General features: G+C 35.3%; 1 protein-coding gene and 1 pseudogene across 1 annotated transcript in view; one reads left to right on the plus strand and one right to left on the minus strand.

Moving 5' to 3' along the window:
- Positions 1-24,204, minus strand: part of TSPAN7 (tetraspanin 7) — a 125,497-nt gene that overhangs the window by 86,791 nt on the left and 14,502 nt on the right. The gene's annotated exons all lie outside the window — the stretch shown is intronic.
- Positions 19,109-19,227, plus strand: LOC112484941 (annotated as a pseudogene).

Here is a 24,204-nt window from a genome sequence, read left to right on the forward strand (position 1 = left end):
ACACACACACACACACACACACACACACACACACACACACACACACACACACATCAACAAATTCTCTATTACTCCCGAGCTCTGGTGGTTGCAGCCACACACTAGCTTGCTTTCTCACTGCTTTGTGCCACCCCAGGAACTCACCATTGCTCTTACCTCAGCCTGGAATGATTCTAGGGCACATAGCCTGTGCCCTCATTTCATTCAGGCCTCTGCTCCAATAGTACCACCTCAGAGAGGCCTTCCCTAAAATTGCAACTCCCTCACCCATTTCTCCATTTCCTTACCCTTCATTTCCATTATTATATAAGTGCTATGAAAATATATCAGGAATTGATACTTGTCAGAAACTTATACTTGTTTGCCTTTCTTTGATTACTGATTAAAACAAATGTTTACTTAAATGTTTATTGGCAGCCATGTGTATATTTATATTTCTTTTTTTGTAAAGATTCTATTTATGATCTTTGCTGATTTTCCTACTGGCATATTTGTCTTTCTTGATAATTTTTAGGAATATTACCCCTTTGTCTATTATCTATAATTTTCCCAGGTGTAGTTTCTTTGTTTAGTCACAGTATTTATCATATAAGAGTTATTCATTTTTATATAGACTAGTCTATTAGTCTTTACATATTTTCATTGCCTTTGGTGTCTTATCTTCCCAAGAATATACAAAAGTGATTAGCACAAGACAGGCTTTTTATTCACTGTTTCCATTATACTTAAGACACTTTCCATAAAAATCCATTGGCCAGATTGTCTTATTTCTCGTTCAGAAAGCACATTCGTCACACCACTGCAGAAACTTGTTTTTCCTCCATCCTCAGCCCTCATCCCTCATCCAAGCAACCAGAAGCTCTTTGTCCATTTTACTAAGAGCATTTGGCAACTCAAAAGTCTACCGTGGGAGACTAACACCCCCAAGAAGTTATACCTCCCCGTATCCATGTCCTTGTGTAGTCTCCCCTCCCACAGTGACTCTGGGCTTGGTGATATGATTTGCCAGTGGGATTCTAGAAAATTTTATGTAGATAGAGGCATGAAGAGTACATATGCATTACTTCTGTGAACTCTTTCTTTCAGATGTGAAAAAGCTGAGGCTGGCCTCCTGGAGGGTGGGAGAGAATGTGGTAATAGTGCCTATTGCTACCAGAAAGAACACAAAGCAGCTTTCCTGCTAATTGGGAGAAAAGAACATTGCTTTTAGTTAGAAATTATCCAAATTCAATCAGGCAATAAGTTTATGATGCTTGCTAGCTGCACAGACAAGAGAAATGAGGCTTAAAAAACACAAAAACAATTGCTAAATTATACTCTCTCATGCCTCCTATTTATAGGTTGTCAAAGAGTAAGATTCCACACTTAGCTGGGCTGGACAGACGTGACAGAAACAGCATAATATCTCTGGAAGTGACAAACAGCTGTCAGAGCTTAAGAGCTTCCCTTGCAGATTGAAGAAACAGAACAAAGGGCCAAAGAAGAGAATGACAGCCAGTAAGCCCTGAGCGAGGTGCTTTTCACAAATGGGCCTTCCATTTCTGTGCTGTACAAAAAAAGAAAGTAGGGGGCTGGGGAGACAAACAAGATCAAGGGAAACTTAAGAACCTTTGTCTGCTTAGGCTTCCCAGCTGGGTACACAGCTCACCCAAATATCCATCCTCTCCTGCTGTTACCAAAAATACATGGAATAGCTTTGTCAGGAGGAAAATGGTCACATATCACCAAGGAGACAGGAAGACATTCATGATATAGTTTTTTAAATGACTTAGAATCCAAGCAATGCTCGATTCTTCTCTCTGGACTCTGCTAAGAGAGTTAACTAAAGCTCCTGCCTGAAGAGAAATAGAAATTCATCCACGTCTGATGCTGGGAATCAGCTGAAATCTAAAGTGCCTTAAAACTAGCTCATTGTGAAGGCAGACATTCTGGCATGAAAACTAGAAAAGGCTTCCACTGAAATAAATGCACATTGTTTTGTATCAACTGCTACTAGAAAGAGATTTCAAGGATTCTAGCAGAAAAGGGAACTGAACATGAGAGTGAGTGCCGTTGGGAGAAATGTAAAACAAAATTATTTCAAATGAAGAGTTTTTCTCATAAAATTGGAAGACGTGGCTCTTTTTCTGTGATATGCAACATGGAAAAGATAAGATGAATATTTTCTCACAAGCTTCACACAGTTGCTTTTCTTTGAATAGTACCCTTTGCTTCTTCCTGCTGCCAAGAAAATGTAGGACAAGCTAATACAAGTACCACAAAACGAGGGACTCCATTAAAGCTGACTGCAATTCATCTCCACATCTCTGGTACTCGATTGACTCAAACAAGACAGGATATTTGTGCACTGTTACCATTATTTTCTCACTTTCGTAACGCCTACTGTCTTTGAATTCACCATTAATATTACATTTTATATTTGGTAATTTTATTCACCTTCTTCTCCATATGAAATATGTAAAATTCTTGCATATGTGCTTGATTTACCTTTGAGAGAGGGTAAAGGATTGGAGACTAATATTTCCGAATAAGGATTTTTTTTTTTTAAGTATAGAACTCAGGTAAAAATAATTTGGTAACTCATGTTAATCTTGGTTCATGACCACTTACCATGGCCTTCTTGTTGTGTTTATCATATTAACACAAATATACACACATGAACCCACTACCTAACATGGACTATAACTTATATCTCTCTTTGTGATCATCCCCATCTCCTCCTCCCAAAGTAACCACTACCTGGAACCTTGTGTTGAATGTTGATATATTTCTATCATGTAATCTTAAGGGACTTATTTCCATTTGTTATATTAATAAGAATCATCCAAAGCGTTCTATATTACAATAATTCCTTCATTTTGACTGCTGTACATTACTCATGTGTGAATCCGGGAAAGGAAAAATTAAAATCTAGAGTATCAATGCTTTCTTGCATTAATTAATTTTATTTTATGTTCTTTACTTTTTAACAAACAAATGCTATACTAAATATTACCTGTTTTAAAACAACCAACCATCTAAGACAAGTTGCTGCTGCTTTAATTGTAATTCATAGCTAATGTTTTCATCCTCAAAATTTCTGTTTTTTTCAGGATTGAATGCTCATTATGTATGTCTTCTATACTGGGTTTACTTAAAGATTAGTGATATTAGAACTGGCATAGATCAGGGCTATTGACATAAAACCAGTCTATTATGACAGTAATGAGATCAGACACACTCCTAAATTCTCATTTATTCAATAGTTCCAGTGACCTGATGGTCAGACACTCCTATAAAAGTCACTGGAGGCGCTGAGCTGAACAATACCATTCCTTTCCATCAAGGCTCTCACTGCCTAATGGAGGTGGAATGGAATCCTACAATCCCAATCAGCATCTTAGACCAGGAGACAACTGCCTAGTAGATGAAGAAAGGTAAGAAGAGGAACAGATCATGCAAAAACACAGAGGTGAGAGAGTATCAAGTGATCAGGGATCTTCAAATTTAAGCACAGTGGCAAGGAAGTCGAAAGTCAAATTTCAGAGTATTTTCAACTTTATCTCAGGTAAATGGGAGCCACTGAGAGATTTCACGGAGGAAGGACAGGATCATATTTATTACAGTAGAAAGTGGGCTGTACTGGAACGTGGGCTATAGGTAAGAGCAGTGGGATATCAATCTAAGATCAAAGCAATAAATGATGTGGACCTAAAATGGGGCAGCTGCATAGGTCATGGGTACAGGCAGGGAGGACATGGATTTTTGTAATATTTATGCAGTGAACTTGACTGCAAAAGATGACACAGACCCAAAATAAAATGAGTTTAATGGTCTACAAGCAACTGTAGTACGATTGTTTCACATGCCATACCTAAAAGAATGCAACCTCACCCACAGGAAGACAAAAGCCTCCCTATCATATTGCTTCAATCCCAAGAAAGGCTCCAAAGATTGGTGAAGTATGTTTTTGTAAATTACCAGGTATCTTTATTTGAAACTATGCTCAGAAAGTACAACTAAAAATTTCTTATAACACATTAGTCTCACCGCCATCCATAAGAGAAAATGATGTCCAGGTGGAATCCTAGTCTAATTGATTTTTAATGTATAATTCTCATTATTTGCAGTAGATATGTTCCATAAAGTCACTATAAACACTGAATTAGCAAATACTGACCCATTTCACCTCATGGAAATAAAGAGTTAGGTTCTTAAGAGTCTGGGTCACAACATTATTATTATGCAATGAATATATAACCTTGTTGCTTGTGTATTTATGTTCAAAGACACCTATTTAATATATATTGTTGGTTCAATAACATTAACTCATGGCCAAAATCACAATAACTCATAACTAAATAAAGTTTATCTAACACACATATTTTCTCCATAAGGCACATCACAGCCTGCTTACACTTAGCAACACTAGCCTGCACTTCAGCACTAGGGAGCCATTTTAAGTAGGAAAATCACCAACAAAAAGCAGAAAAATGGGAACAATGTGGCACTAAATAGCTGCAAAAAGGACACTTGTTTACAATATGAGAGCCGAAACAAGAACATAGAGTGTTTCCTTGTTCAACCTCAGCTGGTAATGTGCACATCAGGAGACAAATTTTTCACCACTTGGTGCATGTCTATGAATGAGTGCAAAAGCACTGCAAGTGTTAATTTTGGGGTTACAAATGGACTTTACCAAGTAGGCAAATTTACAAATACAGAAACCACAAATAATGAGAATTGAATGTGTTTCTAAGAGATCATTCCCTGCCTTGAAGTGTCAAAAGGTACTTTAGTAGGTGGGTAGAGCAAGTCAGTAACAATACCAAATCTTTTGTTACCTGCTTTCCCCAATGAGTTCAAAAGTGTTTCTTTAGACAACCTATCAAAATGATCCCTTTGCTCATCTCCTGTGAGCCTGGAAAAACCTAGTTATAAATCAGTTTTTAAATGAGAGGAAATCAAAGCTTTGTAGAATTAAGAAACTTGTTTCAGAAAAAAAAAAAAAAGACCAGAATAAATTCTAGATGTCCTGATTCCTAAAATTATCCACCTTCTACGTTACTGATGTTCAAACTTTACTGTGGCTTATGAATCCCCTGGAGATCATGTAGATAATACAAATTCTGACAGCAGTTCTGGGGTGAGGCCTGAGGATTCTTCACTTCTAACAACTCCCAGATGATGCCAATGCTGCACATACTTTGAGTAGCAAAGCTACTGAAGAAATTCATCAGCCCCAATGTGGGCCTATATCCAACAGAGGATAAATGATTACTTAGATAAAACAAACTGACAAGCACTTCGGTTTAAGCTTATGGATTAGATACTAAAAAGCAACTAAGGTTTCAGAATATCAACAGTTCCACACATAAAATAGTCTAGAATAGACAACGCCATTCATTTTCCTACCTAAATCTATCAGTATTGTAAAGAAATTTAAAAGTACATTAGAATCTCAATATGGCTTTCCAAATAGAACCTCATATTTGGGAATATTTGTCTCCTCTCTCAGTGGACCATTAGCAGCATTAAAAAAGTAAAGGAACAATCATTTGAAAGGAACATAATCCTTCATTTTCAGGCAGCTGACACACAAATGGACAAAGCATCACTTGTCAATTTTAACATGGGGATAAGGGCTAGGATTTTTAGGAAGTTGTTCACTGTACATAATGGCATTTGCTTCTCATTGCATCTGTGCTCTTATCTGCAGAAGCACACTATAAATCAAAGATGACATTGTAAAATAAAGGGTAGTAGAAGTGTAGAGTTGGTGACCTGTCATTTTGGAAAGAAATCTGGCACCAGAGAACCTGCAAGAAGAGCAGTTTGATGCAAAAGCCTCAGTGAAAATTTGATTTCCAAGATAGATATAATTCAGAGGAATATTAGATTCCCACAAAGATTTGCAGAGGTACAAAAACAGCCACAAAGCAGATAAAAAGAAGAATGTGTTCACTGGTGTTTCAGAGGGGCAGACATTTGCAGAAGGTCTTTGGGACACTCAAGACTAATTCTTTCAAGCCACTGATTCCAACTTGATAGTTGTGTTTAACAATTTAAAGATTCTAAGTTCCATTTGAGACCAAGCACGTAGGGTTCTCTACTACGTAAGCAAGTCTGATTTTCCATGCCACTTGAGAACTATCCGCAGCTGTCATTTTTCTTTAAACCAAGTTTCTTTCAGAACACATGGTACCAGTTACAATTAAGAAAAAACAGCAGTCTTCAATAGACTGTGTATCACTAATATAACATCGGTTTTGTTGTATTTTTAAACTTGACAGAGATAAAATGCAGATCATTATGCTTTAAAGAGCAAATTTCAGCTCAAGCTATGAATTAAAGACACTTCTGAATATAAGAGAACTCTTTAAAAAGAGATATTTAAAGAAAGAGGGGGCAATGACTACAGGAATCTAATACTCAAGGGATGATGATTAGATGTTAGGAGTGTACTTGAAATACCAGCCATGTCAGAAAAGTCTTCACCTATATGCCCATAAAAAATTATTTTTACTTTGCTGAAAGCCATGGGAAGAAGAAATTTTTTTTAAAAAAAAAAGCTGATATTTTCTGATACAAATCAGAAATTCTTCGGGCAAACAGAGGGATAAAATGGCTACTTGTCCCAGGAACCGAACTTCTAGGAATCTACACTGAGGAAACACTTCCAATACAAAAATGCATATGCACATGATTCACTGCAAAACAGTTTGCAATTACAAAATGCTGGAACCAACCTAAATGCCAATAAACAAAAAAGTGGTTAAATAAACTATGGTAAAGCCACACAATGGAGTGTCATGCTTTTGTGAAAAAGAATGAGGAAAATCTCTATGAACTGATATAATAAAACAGTTGCAGGAGAAACTATTAAGGAAAAAAAGTCCAAAAAAAATGTATCTATGGTATGCTACCCTTCGTGTAAGAGATAAAAGGAGATATAAGAAAACATTCATGTACCTTTTCATTTGTGCAAAAGAAATACAATAATGGTAAACCAGAAACTAAAGAAATTGGTTATCTAAGGGGGCAGATGGAAAGGGATGGAAAAAGAGGGCAATGAGATAGTAGGGGTGAGGAGGGAGTGACATCTGCCAGTATACCTTTTTGTATAGCCCTGACTCTGAGAACTATAGTAATGTTTAACAGATTGAAAATATAATTAAATAATTAAAATCAACCACGATGTGTGTGTTTTAGGGGAAGAGGACAAAATGGAATAACAAACACTAAGAACCAAATTATGTGTCACAAGTGAATAATGTAACCACACTTAAGGGGATGGGGAAGAAAAGAACTAGCTTCAGTAACTGTAAAAATCAGTACTTAATGGGATACTGTAAGTTAAGACAAACAAGAACTTAACCCAGAATTGTATTCATTCTAGTGAATGTGTTTCTCACAAGGGTATGGGTTAACAGTTTTGAAACTATTTTTGTGTGTACTAAGATTAAAGAAATAAGTAAATATATTTACATATATTATAAGTAATGAGAGCCAGATTTCTCACCATCAGTGAAAAAAAGGCTAGAATGAACCATGTGGTATTGGATTAGAATCAGAGGTATCAGTATGAGCTCTTGATTTTGATTCATGGATAGATGGATGGATGGATGGAAGGAAGGAAATAGATGTGTTCGTATGGTTAGTATATTTACATATATGTCCTAACCGCTGGTATGAGCCTAGAAACAATGACACTCCAGTATCAAATAACCACATCTAGGGCCCAGACTCTAATTTCTAAACACCATTCTATGATAAAAGAAACCAAGAAAGGGCGGGGCCAAAAAAAAAAGATTTACAGAAATATTGGCTAGAATTACCAAAATTTTGCACAAACAATAAGCACTTTAGTGAAAAAGAGCCTTTTTTAAAAGTGGTGCTGGAACAATTGGATATCCATAAACAAAAAAAAGAACATTGATGTACACTTTGTGGCATACATAAAAATCAAACCAAAGTGGATTATAGACCTAAATGTAGAAAAGTATAAAACATCTAAAAAATATATAGGAGAAAACATTTGTGACCTGGGGTTAGGCAAAGATTTCTTAGATATGAAACCAAAAGCATGACCTTAGAGGAAGAAACTGATAAATCAGACTTCATCAAGATTAATAACTTTAGCTCTTCTAAAGATATTGTTAAAAATATAAAAGCTAAGCTACAGACTAGGAGAAAATATTTGTAATTCATATATGTAATAAAGGACTTGTATCCAAAACATATAAAGAATCCTCAACACTTAATTGCAAGAAAACAACACTCCAAAAAATAATGAGCAAAAGATCTGAACAAACACTTCACCAAAGAACATATGTAGATGCAAACAAGCAAATGAAAAAAAAAAAAGTAAAACGTCATTTATCACTAGGGAAATACAAATTTAAACTGCAATGAGATACCACTATACATCTATTAAAATAAAATAAAATATCACAAGCTTACCATACCAAGTATTGGTGAGGATATGGAGAAACTCGAACTGTAGGTGTGAAACAGTAAAACCACTTTGTAGACCAGTTTAGCAGTTTCTAGAAAAGTTAAACAGATACCTACCATATGATCCAGCTATTCCACTCCTAAGTATTTACCCAAGAGAAATAAAAGTATATGCCCATAGATATACTTGTACATAAATATACATAGCAGTTTTATTGGTAATTGAGAAAAATTGTTAAAAACACAAATGTCTGTCCACTAACAGATGAATGGATCAATAAACTGAGATATATCTACTTGATGAAAAATTACTCAGGAATAAAAATTAATAAATTTGAAAAGAAATCGAAATGAAAAATGAAATGAAATACAGATTACAACATGGATTAATCTCAAATAATTGTGTAGAGTGAAAAAGTCCAGACCAAAAAGTGCATAGTATATGATTCCAGGTATATAAGGTTCTAGAAAATGCAAATTACAGTGGTAGAAAGCAAATCAATAGTTGCCTGGGAATGGGGAATAGGAAGCAGCATGATGACAGATTACAAAGGGAACAGGAACATTTTGGCATGATAGATATGCTCACTTGCTTAATTGTGGTGATAGTTTCCCAGGTATACACATGTGCCAAAACTTAAATTATACACTTTAAATAGATTTAGTTTACTGAGGTCAATTATACCTCAATAAAGGTAAAAACAATCAAGCAAGCAAACAATTACATGTGGCAATATCCTACCTTTTATTTCCACATTTATAACATGCCCTTCACCATTAGAATATAAATTCCCTGAAAGCAATGACTATCTTACACATTCATGGCCAGGCTAAAAGACATGAACTAATCCTAATAAACATGCTTATGGCATTGGAAAACTAAGAAAACTTAGAAATTAAAAGACAGTATTCATTAGGAAACTTTGATCAAGGGCTTAAGTAGCAAAGACTAACAACTTTCTGCAATTAGTAGTGATGATCTTAATACAATAAAGGAACATTCCAACACAGCTCATGAGATGTAAGGCAATTAGAAAAAAAAAAAGGGCAAGGGGGTCATAAAAGTGCTGGAGAAAAGCAGAATCCAGACCAGACCACACCAGAAATTCTCAGCCACAATGCCTTGGGATCATGCCCAATTAGGTCCTTATGGAGAACTAAATGGATATTAATGCCAACCTACTCTATAGCATTATAGCTATATAAGAATATACAATTTATTTGATCAAATTCATAATATATATGCCTCCTACATCATAAATTACAAGGGGAATGGCAAATTAGGTAATCTGCGAAACAATAAAACAACACTAACAGAAAAATGGCCAAAGGAACAGATAATTCATAAAATAAAAATAGATTTTTAAAGTCTCATTTTATACTTAAATATATATATAATTTACCATTAAAACTTATCATTTTTTAAATCTATGAATTCAAATTTTTTAAATCTTTGTGATGGGCAAGAGTGTGCTGTGATTGACATTTTCTTATATAACTAGAAAGGGGATATTGTCAAACATCCTTTCTGAAAGCTCTTCTAGCAAAAGCTTTCAATATTTAAAAACATCCACATTTAATTATGCCAGGAAGTTAGCTTAAGCAAATAATGAAATGTGAAGTCAAAGATTTAAGTGCAAGGCTACTAATCACAATCTTATACTAATGAAAAACTAGAAGCAACCTTATATCAAACAGCAGAAAAATTGTTTAATAAATGAACTTCAGAATGAAAAAAAATACATGGTCATTTAATGCTATTTTTAAAGACATGGGAAAATTCTGATTGAATGAAAAATACCAGGACACAAATATGTTCAGTATAGCATGATTCCAAATCTTCCTCACACCTCCAGATTTTTAGTTTTGTGAGGCTCTTAAAGCACTTTCACTAAATTGTGACCTATTAGTGTCTAATTGCCCTTCATGTTGCTAACCAACTAAAGACTTGAGCACCAAAAAACAGAAATTCTAAACTCAGAATATCCAAGCCATCCTTCTAATGTTAACTTTGCCTTGGCTTGAGGGTTAAAGAACCACAAATCCATTAGCAAAGCATCCTCCATGTCAAGAGGGACGGTGAAAGCAAATGGTAGAAAAGAGTAAGTAAGCAGTGATGAAAAATAGAGATGAATGGAGAACTTACGTGCCTGAGAGTTTTGTCCATGTACTAGTCCATTATCAGAATAAACTGTGATAATTCAATTAATGCTTTATTTCAAACAAAGATAAGGCCATTTCAAAATATCACTTTTCTAGACAAGACACTCAGTCTTAGAACTCTATTGCCAGTGAGCAAGATGGCACCTTGGGCCAAGAAGCCAAGGAGAAGGGACTGAGGACAATCATCTCCACAGGAAAATCTTTTGTTAGCATTTGAAATGTTCCCCCAAAGAGTTCTGATTTTCTCAAGTTGGAAGATTGTTTTCATCATGAATGTTTTGAAATACTAAGGTTACCAAGAGGGGCAACACGAATACAAATGATCCCAAGATTATGTGGTAGAATTGGCAGAATTGTTCAACATGACTTCTTTCTCCAGCAATTCTTGTTGGTGCATAAGGCCAAAAGAGGAAAACAAGCAAACATAGCATTTGAAATTTCTGGGTTTTTTTTTTCCTTTTCACAGAGTATCATTCTGTACTATAGATAGTTTGCCTAAAATAAATCCACAAATAAAAGCAGCAAGATACCTATGGTTGTTCTGAGCCATAATCTACAGTATTAAAATGTAGTTAAATACCTCTAAATGTTCCAATGCTCCAATTGTTGCCTCATTTTTTTGCTATTAAACAATAATTGTTATATTCTCATTATACCACAATAATATGAACACAAATCAAGACTACTTACTGCTGACAACCTTTATGTCTAACTCTTCTGTGTTTCTCCTTAAGACATTAACAAACTCCCTATGAAACCCTGAATATAAATACCACCTTGACTGGAAAGGGAACTAAGAGAGAAAAGAGAAAACACCTGCTCACTCAGACTCACTTATCATTCCAAGTCTCATCTCAAATCTTCTTCCAAGCTCCAATTACAGCAATTAGTAGTCAAGGCAAGCCCCGCACCCCTCTGAGAATGTGTTTCAACAATGTAAGCAAAAGTTTCCATTCACTTTCTGCGGACAACTGCTGCTACTTACTGAAATTAAACTCAACCACCAAGGCCAATATTCTGGAAATTACCCTTTTAGAAGAGAAGTATATACTGTGTTTGCTTTCAAACACCCAGTTTTATTTTTACCTGCATGAACAAAAGAATCTAGAAAATGTAACGGGAATCCAGAAATTTGTGGACTTAAAACTTGGTACTTTATGATAGAGGCTAATACAGGTTTCCTATTTTATGATGTACAATGTAAAATGATCCTCTAAGCCAATCACTCAGAGGTCTAAATGTGACCTTCCAAGTAAAAAAAAGCACCCACAAGATTAATATTACAACAGAGTAATATTCAGAACTCAGCTCAAGGGTATTATCCTTCATCAATTACCATATACATTCTGCCTATCAGTCTCAGTCACAAGCTACCAATCAGTACCTGAATTACTTTGTTTCCCTCTCTTTCCTGGAATATAATATCATTTAGCAAAAGCATATTTGAAACTATAGAATTAAAATTTAAACATTAGATGCGTTTACAATGGTGGCTGCACAACTGTATACATTTGTCAAGATTTGTCAAAATATACGCTTAAAATTGGAAAATTTTATTGCATATATATGTTGTGTGTATGTGTGTATATATACATATATACATATACATACATACACACACACACACACACACACACACACACACATATATATATAATTTCCCCAACAAAACTGATTAAAAAATATTATCATATTAGAGTCCCATGGAACATGAATGTGAACTGATAACTCACTCATAAAACATGGAAATAACAGTGGCTAGGGAGGAAACAGAGGAAAATAAACTCGTTTTATATCAGAGCAGGGTTTCTCAGCCTCAGCACTATTGACATTTCGGGCCAGATACTTCTTTCTTGTGGTGGGCTGTCCTGGGAATTACAGGATGTTTAACAGCATTCCTCTACCCATTGGATGCCAGTTATACATTCTCCCTTTAGTCATCACAACTGAAAATGTTTCCAAACATTGCCAAATGTGCTCTAGGGGGCAAACCACACTAGGTTGAGTACCTCTGCATTAGATCCTTATAACAAGATCTATTAGGTAAATTCAGCTAGAGCTAGTGGTAGTGAAAGGTGACAATTCCACAGAAGGACAAAAATGAAGAATGTTGATGATTTCGGGGTTATTTAGGGCACCTTCAAATACAAGTAATCAACACAATCAATGCCTTCCCCCACAACTAATGAGCACAGGTAAATCTGGAAACATCTCAAGTACATTTTTCCATGAGTCATCATTAAACTTATATGTGAGGTTTCATAGCCATAAATCATCACCATTAACCAACTCTCTTAATAATTTCATCAATTGGTCATTTGTTCCAGTAGAACATAAGGGAATTAAAGAATTGATCATATACTCTGAGGACAGAATGCAAATATACACTAGACTTTTAATAAATGAATTTTCAAGGAATTGACTTTTTAAAACTCAGGTCCCTAAGTTCAACATTTAGTCTTAATGTTGAAAAATCTATAGTACTGCCTACAATTTAACTAATAAAATGCATATTAAATAAGGCCATATGTGAAATAGACTGGATAAATAGCTAGTTTGATCTAGTTCATCTCCTAACCTATGAGATACCAGGTTAAAAGAAATAATGTTTAATAACTCCACATTTGGAAATATATTCCAAGGAAATTAACCCCCAAAAGAAATTAGATCAAAAATATTCAAAGCATTCCTGATATCAAATATTGCACAACACCCAAGTCTATAAACTGAGCAAAGAAACAGACATAATGCTTTATCAGACACATAGATGACAGCTGAAACCTGAATTTCTAGTCCAATGCCTGGTCTCCAAACCACTGATCAGACCTGAAGGTAGTAAAAAGGTCTCACTGAGTATTTCCAGAACTTTTTAATAAAGGGCCTAGGTTAAGGCTCCAGGTAGTGGTGCTAAGCTGCAAGCTTCAGAAAAACAAAGAAACAAGCACAGTTATAAAGATAAATGACATGATTAACAATTACATATTTTTGTACTGTATTCAAATTATTATGTACATGCAAATATTATATGCAAATATATTGTATACAAATATAAGAAATTAATTTATAAAAACATTCTTAAAACGATACTTATTACTCAAAAATCTTTCAAATCATAGGAATTAGGGAAAAATAAAAAGCCTTTTGATGGAGAAATGAAATACTGCCCTTAAATTAATATAAGAATGGGCAAGAAACATGAAAATATACATTTCCTCACTATTAACCAGGGGAATGCAGATTAAAAGAACCATGATACTATTAAACATCCACCAGATTGGGAAAGTATTGAGAAGTTTAACAAGATCAAGTGCTGGAGAAGATATAAAACAACTAGAATTCTCACTAATCTACAACCACTTTAAAAAAGTTTAGCAGCATTTTTTTAGGTTAAAGATGCACCTACATCTCTACAAATGTTCAACAGGAAACAAAAAAATGTTCATAGCAGCATTATTCATAAAAGCAAACTGAGAAGCACCCAAGTGTCCAATAACATAATGGATAATTTGTGGTATAGTCATACAATGAAATAGTATACAGCAATGAAAAGGAACAACTGTAGCCCAAGCAGCAACATGGATAGATCTCACACCACGTTAAGTGAAAGAAGTCACAGAATATACAGAATATTATTCACTTTACATAATATTCAAAAATAGGCAAAAATAAAACAGTGAATAATGAGGCCATTTAGGAGTACATTCATAGATGGCACAGCTATAAAGAAAAGCAGGGACGGTGGTGAATAAATTTGTACAGAGTTTCCAAGAGAGACAGGAGAGAGGAGGATATGATTGAGGGTTATCCAAGTGGCTTCTAGGGGTACTGACAATCTTCTAATTTCTTAACCTAGGAGGTTAACTACATGGGTATTTATTTGCTTTTTAATTATTCTTTATACTGCACTTAAATATTTTCACAGTCCTTTATGTCTCTCCCTCAACATTTTTCAAACACAAAGCAAAATTCACAACCATTCTGACATATACAAGTCCACATATGAATAACATTAGCTAAAAAAAGCAGAACTCAATGTGTTTAGGATGATTATAATTGCATAGATAAGATACAATGACAAAGACCACCAGCTAATTAGAAGCAATGTGATGAAGTCATGTTCATTAGGGGCTTTTCTTGTAGGATTGCTTAGTTTCATGATTTCAAAAATATTTGATTAATGTCACACAACAAATTAAGTCCAGAGCAGGTAGTGTCAAAAACAACAACAATAACAACAACAACAATATACAAAAAGAGGTCCAATTGACAATGGATTTAGAATAACCACAAGTTTCTGAATTGAAGTTTAACAGGCATTTTCAGAAAGCAAATATAGAATGTGGATTTGAGAGACTTAAGACTGTGTATACAAGTCTAGATGTGGGCTGATATTTATCAACCATGGAAAATTCTTGGTTGACTATTATATTTCATAGTAAAAAGTTGTTATTATCATTATAAAGCAGGATATTGTATTTTAAAAATATTAGTGGTGAAAATCATAAAAGTATAGAGATTGTATGTGTAAATAAGCCATGAAGACACATCAGTTTGAATAAGAGAAATAAATGGATAAATTTTCAAGGTTAGATGTAAGGGAAAGGAGGAGGAAAAGATCAAGCAAGTTTTGGAAAATGGCATTCTGCCATTTTCATTAGCTCATCCCAATCATAATTATAGTTAAAAACAAAGTGCTTTGTAACATTGCCACCTACTAATTGCTAATGTGTAGATTAACCTAGACAGTCCTTTTCCATCTCTACTTCATTGTTTATATACCTCCCTTAAAAATAAACAAAAAAAAATCAGGTACGTGTTTTCTCCTGCTAAAATGACTGATAATTAGGAAGGCAAACCTGATGCTGCTGCCAAAGGGTTGTGGTGGTGGCAGCAATCCAAAACAGTAAACTGACTTCTTGGTTATCTGCTTCAGCGCAGATAACTGGAATGATCAGGTAAACAATGATCAGCAAATAGTAAAATAACACACTGATTTCTGCATCATCTAGATTCTAAATTATGGATCCTCCTAATTCTTCAGGTCTCGGCTCAAATGTCACCTCAAGAAGGCTTTCTGTGATCACTTTATCAAGTAGACCCCTACACCACCATCCCATGAAATCTTCCCTTTGGAGTACCTATCACTGCTGAAAATTATCATATTTGTTTTCTTTTTATTGTCTGTTTTCTCCCTTCCCAACAGATCATTTTATTAATCTGGTTTAGTTAAATCTCAGAAACTGGCATAAAACAACCACTCAATGTTCCTAGAATATCCTGTGAGTAAATGCAATGAATAATTAGGGAAGGTTGACAGGTAAGCAAATAAATGATTGCTATATGAGTACTAAAATGGATGGGCAAAATTCAAGAGAGCATAGAGGAAGGAAACTGACTCTAGAGTGTCAGGGAAAGGCTGCCAAGAAAGGCAAGGCTTCCTAGAGAATTTGACATAGGAATTAAACCTTGAAGACAAGTTAGTTTCACTAAACAGAGGAACTGGAGTTGGTGACCAGAAAGGAAGCTAAAAAGGTGGTGATGGGGTGCAATTAGGATCATAAAAAGTCTTTTATCAGCACATAAAAAATTTGAACTTAGTCTTGTAGGTAACATGAAACAATTACTGTTTTTTTATCAGATTGTTTTACTTTAGAGAAATTATTTCAACAGAATAAATGGGATGAAATGAGGAGGCTGGGGGTAGAGAAAACAAGAAAATGCTGTCATGATCCAAGTGAGAGAAAAGACAGTGACAATGAGATGAAGAGAAGGAAAGCCATGTAAGAGCTCTTTAAGAGTTAGAATCAACAGGACTTGGTGATTCATGGGCTATGAGTGAGTTCGAGGCCAATCCAAAAAAATGAAAGGAAGGAAGGAAGGAAGGAAGGAAGGAAGGAAGGAAGGAAGGAAGGAAGGAAGGAAGGAAGGAAGGAAGGAAAGTTTAAGGGAGGCAGGAATGAAAGAAAAAAGAACACTCCATTAATTGCTGGAGGTTGTGTGGGGACTACCTCTCATCCAAAAGACAAGATAATTTGGCACATTCTGCTCAATTTAGACTTAACCTGAATGAAGCCTTTCCTGTCTCTCTGGACAATGTCCTCATCTACAAATAGTTTTTTTTTAATCCACCAAAATCCTTATTAGTCAAACCTTACAATTATAGGGCCCTGATACAGAGGGAAGTCAGCAGCCCCAGAACAAGGTTAGAAAAATAGTACCATGGTTACACAGGAACACTAGATCTAAGCCAGGTCTGTTGAAGCTAGACCCCAAGTCAATAGGCTCCAAGGTTCAAATCACTTGCTTCTGCCATTTGATGGATCTGAGACAGGAGAACAGTATCCCAGTTTGGGTGATGGTAGAAGTAGAACATATGTGCACTAATTAATTTAATGAATAACTTATTTTAATGAGCTTTGTAATCTGTAATGTAAGATGAATTATTATCACTGTTATTGGTGTATGGTTGGTCTGACAAGCAGTAAAATCCCCATCTACAAGATGTGATTTTAGCAGCCTAGAAGGAATTTCCTTTTTAAAATTAGATCTTCTCTAATGCACTCTAATGTCTTAAATTCTTTTCATCGGAGCTAATACAGCTAATTACCCTGATATAGGCAAGAATTCCTCTTGCCATTAATAGGGGGTAAAAATAACTGGTTAGATGATTGCCTGAAAGCAAGTTCAGGGGAGGAAGCACGATCACCCCAGATGAAAAACTTTTACTTGGCAATTGTATCAATGAGCTTTATCTGTGTGTCCATGTGTGGATTAGATAACCGCATTTAAGCTAGTGTCAGCTCTATAGGAAAATGCCTGATGATTCCCGCTGCTTTCCACTTTGTTTCTTTAAAGCAAAGGAAAACTGCATCTCTAGCAGTTTTTAATGCCTTGGCTTTTGTCTTATTCAAAGTGGTTGGGAGCTTATAGCCATAGGAGACAAGTTCACATCCTTACCATATTTCACAGGAGCAGAAAAATAATACCCATGCAGTTTGGGCCAGCAATTGGAAGTCCTTTAGGCATAAGATTCTTTTATTTTTTTTAATGACAGAGAGAATATTATCTAAGATTCTTTTAATGACAGAGTAGAAAGTTTTCAGGATTTCTTATGTCTTGCTCACACCAGCCACAACTGAAGAGGGGAAAAGACCTTTTCAGATTCAAACATTTTGGAAGTGACAGGCAGTTGCCCTGTCATTTAGGAACAGCATGACATGACCAGTCCTTAGTTTTCAACAACTACTATTTGTGAATCAGTACAACTCATTTGGGAAACTGGAGTTTGGAGCTGGGAGGACAAAAAAGAAATGTTAAAAAATGGCCCTGGCCTTGATTTTCTACATAGGAACCATGTGGGATAATTACTCCCACGGAATCTGTAAACTTTGACCTTTCTGGAAAACCAAGACTTCTCCTTTATGCATGAAGACTTGGCCTGTTTCTAGAAGCCAAGGCTGGAACTGATGAGGACTTGTGCCTCAGGCAGTGTGGATTCTCAAAGAGTACCCTTCAACCCATCGACAAAGATGCACCATAGAGAACTGTGCCCTTGGACATCAAGCACCAGGCCCAGCATGGAGTGGTCCAGATTGAAGCCTCATTTAAACATGACCTTGGGCCAAACTCTGGATCTCAGCTGCCTCTTCTCAAAATGAGGGGTAATAATTACTACCTCAACAAGTTCTTATGAGGTCAAACAAGGTAATACACATGAAGTTCATAGCAGCTACTATTAATAGTTACAATAATGAGATCACCATGAACTAAAACAGTTAACTACATCAATGGGTACTCCCTTGTTGCTGACAGGACCACTCATGACTCTTATTTTGCTCCACATGGACCATTTAGCCCTTATTTCTAGAAATAAAAATCCACTTTGAGGAAAAAACAAACAAAAATCCAAATCAAGAGTAAAAATAGCTTCTCTAAATACTCCCACTGAATTTGTAAACCACTAAATAAATCAAACCACCAAACAAAACACCTAGCACCTAACAGGCCCCATATGTGCCTTGGATTATATTTTTGTTAAATATGGAAAACAGGGCCGATATATATAAAAGCTGAATTGTTTCATGATCAATATGCTACACTAGAAACCTTCTCATGTGTTAAGGATACACACACACACACACACACACACACACACACACACACACCAATGTTCACCAAGTATTCCTTCTTTACAAATAAACATGGACAGGACAATGCATAGTGATATACCCATACAAAGAATGAACTAGATCAAAGGTCAGCAAACGTTTTCTGTCAAGGGCCAGAGAGTAAATATTTTAGGCTTTCTAGACCATACAGTGTCTGTTGCAACTAATCAACTCTGCTCTTGTGATGTAAAATCTGTCATAGACAATACATAAAGTTAATTTACAACAAAAGGAGCCTGGCTAGATTTGGCCCATGCGCTACAGTTTTTCAATCCCTAAACTTGAATCATATCTATCAATGTGGAAACATGTCCAACAATGCCTATAAAAATGCAAGTTTCTTCTACGGCCATGCTACCCTGAACAAGCCCGATCCTGTCTGATCTCGGAAGCTAAGCAGGGTCGGGCCTGGTTAGTACTTGGATGGGAGACCACCTAAGAAGATCAGGTGCTGTAGGCATAAAAATAAATAAAAAATAAGGGATTGTAAGCTGACGAGGTCCTTGCAATCTATGAGATCAACCAAAGGTTGTCTCGCCTAAAAAATAAAAAAAAAATAAAAATTAAAAAAATGCAAGTTTCTTGGCTAAAGAAATTATGATTTATATATACAATGGAATATTACTCAGTTATTAAAAAAATGAAATCTTACCATTTTCAATGACATGGATGGACCTAGAGGTTATTATATTGAGTGAAATAAATCAGACAAAGATAAATACCATATGATTTCACTTATATGTGGAATCTAAGAAACAAAAAGAACAAACTAATTAAAAACACACAAATGTAGAGGACAATCTGGTGATGGCCAGTGGGGAGGGGGTTAGGGAGCTGGGAGAATGGGGTGAAGGGTTAAAGAAGTACAAATTAGTAGTTGATAGATGGTCACGGGGATGGGGAGCATGGCTTAGGGAATGCAGTTAGCATTAATGTAATGATGACGTGTAGAGCCAGAGGAAAGAACAAGTAATTAGGAGGATCGTTTTATAAACTATATAAATATCTAACCAATGTACTGTATACTTGAAACTAATAAAAGCTTTAAAAATGCAAGTTTCAAAACAATATGTGGCATGATCCACATATACAAAGTTAAAAAATCTGAAAGCAATATTTTATAATAATTACTGGCATGTACGTATTAGTAAATGTATAAAAATAGGCTTAACCAATAAACTCTGAATTCATGACAGAGAGAAGGAGATAGAGGGACATCAACTATAATTTTTTTCATATTTCTTTAAAAACTAAATGCCCAAAGCAAATAAGGCGCATGACCAAGATCTGATAAAGGTGGGTGGTAGGTGCACAGATAATTATTCTATTATTCTGATGGCATTATATTTGAAATACATTGTGAAATTTTTCTTTAAGTACTTAATAGGAACAGGTATTTTCCTTTATTTTGAAAATATAAGGCTTAAAAATCAAGTTAAATGTGGTTTTGCTCTGCATTAATTTAATCCAAACTAAAATGGACCTGGTCAAAGAATTAATCACTGGATTATAAGTGAGACAAGGTGGGAAAAACAGGCACTCCATAAATAAAAGAAATAAAAGGAAACTATATACTATAAAATCTCCAGAAAAGTTTGGTTTTTGAAACAGCATTTATTCTTTTCTTAATTACAAAATTATTTTGTGTTTTAAGTAGGGGGAGGGAAAAAATCCTTGGGAAATAACAAAGAAAAAAGTAACCCATAAATTATTAGTACTCTACCATAACCATTAACATTTTGATGTGGGTTTCCCTCCAGGATTTGTTACATACATTTTTTTCTTTACATAAATGGTATACCATAAATAGATATTGTTTTATAAACAGCTTATTTGAATAGCTTTTTTATTAGAATATTCATTTATGTACCTTTCTTTTCCTGTATTTTTATCTCAATATGCCAAATACACAGAGTTTATGCCTGACATCTTAGTTTTAAAAACTTTGATTTCAGTTTCCATTGATGAGGAGAAGTGAATTTCCCCTCCATCAGTCATCTAGACCAAACAAAGCCCCCCAAAGCACTCACTGAGCTACCACTCAGAGAGCCTGCTGCCTTTTCTAAGTCATTTATAAAAACTGTCAGGTTAGCAACCACCTCTGTATATCATGACTATTTTATGAAGAATATAACATATAAAGCAGTTATTTGTCCTCAAAATATCTCTGAAGGATATAAACTAAAATTGCTAGCCTCATTTTACAAATAGAGCAGTTGCTATTAAGGAGATTATTAAGTAACTTGCTCAAATAATTCATTCCTACCATACAACAGAACCTTCATCCCTTAAATAAGACTTAACTGGAAACTCAGGCTTCCATTAGTGTAGCTAGCTGAATGCTTCAGATAAACCTATTTACATCTATCACCAGCAAGTAATTTAGTATCAACTGCATTAAACTCTGGGCTCACTGTGCAGTTAAAAAGAATACTGTTTATGATATCATGCCTCTTACATGGACAAATGGGCTTTTCTCAACTTTTCACCTCCACACCAACCTCTTTTTTTTTTTAGCTTAAGAAAACTTTTAAAATGAATAATTTTAATCAGTTTGGATAACTGTTCATGTTTCATGATGATCCCCATCAGTAGATTCTTGACAATTAAAAAAGATAACACATATGTAGCATTTAGCATAGAACTTAGCATACAATAAATGCTATTAAATTTTAGCAGTTACTAAGATAGTTTCTATTATAGAACTATACCTATAGCTTTGTGCACAGTGATGGTATGTCCAATCTCCTCTTTTAGTTCCAAATCTGCCTTTCTAATGGCTTCCAAAATCCACCTAATCATCCTTCTTGGTCAGCCAAGGAATATTACTGTTAGGAAAAAGAAGGGAATAAAAAGGATAGGAATCACAACAGCTTGGCCAAAACCATGAAAAGCCACTCTTCCAGGCCAGAAAGGAAAGCATGGGATGCTACAGAGCTGTCCAGTGGCCTGCACAATCTAGTAGGCAGGAGTTCACTCATCCCACTCAGCTATCCACCACTCCCATGACTTAGGTCTTTCTTGTCCTTAGTACTTCCCTCTACATCAACTATGTTTCTTGTATCTCAAGTTCAAAGGCCTAAAAAAAGAACTGTTCCATTTAGATCTTATAAGCCTGATCATCTCAAGTTCCACTGATGAGCCAAGAAACAAATATCCAAAGGTCAGATCCTTTCCTCCAGTCAATTAACTATGACCATGGTGGATGGTGGGAAAAGTCAAGAAGTACAGAGATGGCCCAAAGTAAAGAATTCTCCAGGGCCACTTTTGTCAGGAAAAAAAGTGAGCAAGCTTCTGAGAGCTGTCCTATCTTTTAAATCTACTAGTATCTCAAACTAAACACATGCAAAATGGAACACATCATATTAGTCTCAACCCAGCTTTTTCTAAGGTCTGCATTTCCATAACAGCAATCAGGTTGCAGGTTGGTATTCTCTGGGGTTCTCACTCACTAATATCCTTGCCACATCATAAAGTGGCCTTCTGCTGTCTTCTGTTCTTAATTCACATTGTCATCCTATATTAGACCTTTGTTCTTTCCTAGTTAATTTAACCTGGTTTCACTACTTCTTGCCTTTCTTATTCCAATTCAATCAATTTACTGTTTCTACCTTAGACCTGTAAACAGCTTCCAAAGTTACCACTCCCTGCTCAAAAATATGGCTTCATCCCCATCTCACCACCACCACCCCTGCCAGCCAAAATAGGTCTAAAGCCCTAACCTATGCAAGTCAACCCACAATAAGGCCTATGCCTACTTGTCTAGACTCATCACATGCTCTGTCCCTTATTACAGCTAAATTCACTCCTGTCCCAAACACAGAAACCATAGTACTTTCTCCAAACCTTTACTTATACCACGTCTTCCATCTTATAGCCTTCGTTAATCTCCTAGAGCACCACTTGTCAAAATATTATCATTCTCCAAGGTTGATTCTGTCCACATGACCTTTCTAAATTCCCCAACTAGATGAGCTCTCTCCCTTGGTCCCATAACACTTAAACTTCTAGTACTTTCTAGTCCAGTGCTATCCAGTAAAGATATATTGGCAATCTACATATCTAACTTTAAATTTTCTAGTAGCTACATTCAAATTAAAAAGGAACAGGTGAAATTACTTTTAATGTTTTATTTAACTCAATAGGTCCAAAATATTACCATTTAATCAATATGAGAACTGAGATATTTTACTTTTCATATTAAATCTTCAAAATCTGATGTGTATTTTACACTTAGAGCACACCTCAATTTGGACTATCCACATCTCAAGAGCTCAAGTAGCTTCCTTAATGGATAGTACATGACAGACTCTTTTGAGCTAAAATCTGTGAGATTTGCTTCATTCCCACTTCTATAGGCCCATATAAAACTTTAATTCGTGAGGCTAAGGATAACACCTACTTTATATTGGTATCCCCTAGAGCAGGAGTCAGCAAACTATATACAGCTCATTGGTCAAATCTGGTTGGCCACCTCTTTATATAAATAAAGTTTTATTTGAACCTAGTCTTGCTTTTTCATTTAAATTTGTCTATGCTGCATTCACATGACAATGGGAGAGCTGGCCAGTTGCAACAGAGACCATATGGCTCACAAAACCTAAAATATTTACTATCTTGCCCTTTACAGAAACAGTTTGCTAACCCCTTCCCTAGAGCAGTAATTCCCGATGTGGTCAGTGGGCCAGTGCCAGTCAGTAAATTGTTGTCAATCCAAAATGAGAAGGGGCTTGCATCAGATTATAAAAAGATTTTTTGGTAACAACATTTTCTTAATGAAGAAAGCAGTATATTAGTTAACAGTCTGATACGAGCTCTTTATCTTACCACAACTATTTAATTGACTTTAATGTACCTTTTGCCATATAATTTTTAAAATTATAAGTAAATACATTGATTTTTTTAAATTTAATTTCTTCTGAGTCTCCAGCTTGGTTAAGGCCATCTCTCTGACTCCTCTTGTATTGCACCTATGATCTCTATGTTTTCTTATAGGATTTTGTATTGTTTTTAAATTTAATCATTTAAACCAACTAGAAGTTTTAATATACCAATTTTAAGGGCTCAAATTTTATTTTCTCCCATTTATTTTGTAGTATAAGCATCATTTATTTTATTTTTTAATTGAAGAAATGATTTAAATTTTTCCCCCGTCTACCTCCCTCCTCCTCCCTCCCCCTCTGGTAACCACTAGTCCATTGAACGTGTCCATGAGTCTGTTTGTTTGTCCTACTCATTTGTTGCTTTAAGGTTTATATGCCACATATAAGTGATATCATGTGATTCTCAACTTTTTCTGTCTGGCTTATTTCGCTTAGCATGATTATCTCGAGGTCCATCCCTGTTATCGCAAATGGCAGTATTTCATCTCTTCTTATGGTTGGGTAATATTCCATTGTATATATGTACTACAGCTTCTTTAGCCAATCATCTATCG

Source organism: Pteropus alecto, unplaced genomic scaffold, assembly GCF_000325575.1.
Source record: "Pteropus alecto unplaced genomic scaffold, ASM32557v1 scaffold28, whole genome shotgun sequence".
Taxonomy (NCBI): domain Eukaryota; kingdom Metazoa; phylum Chordata; class Mammalia; order Chiroptera; family Pteropodidae; genus Pteropus; species Pteropus alecto.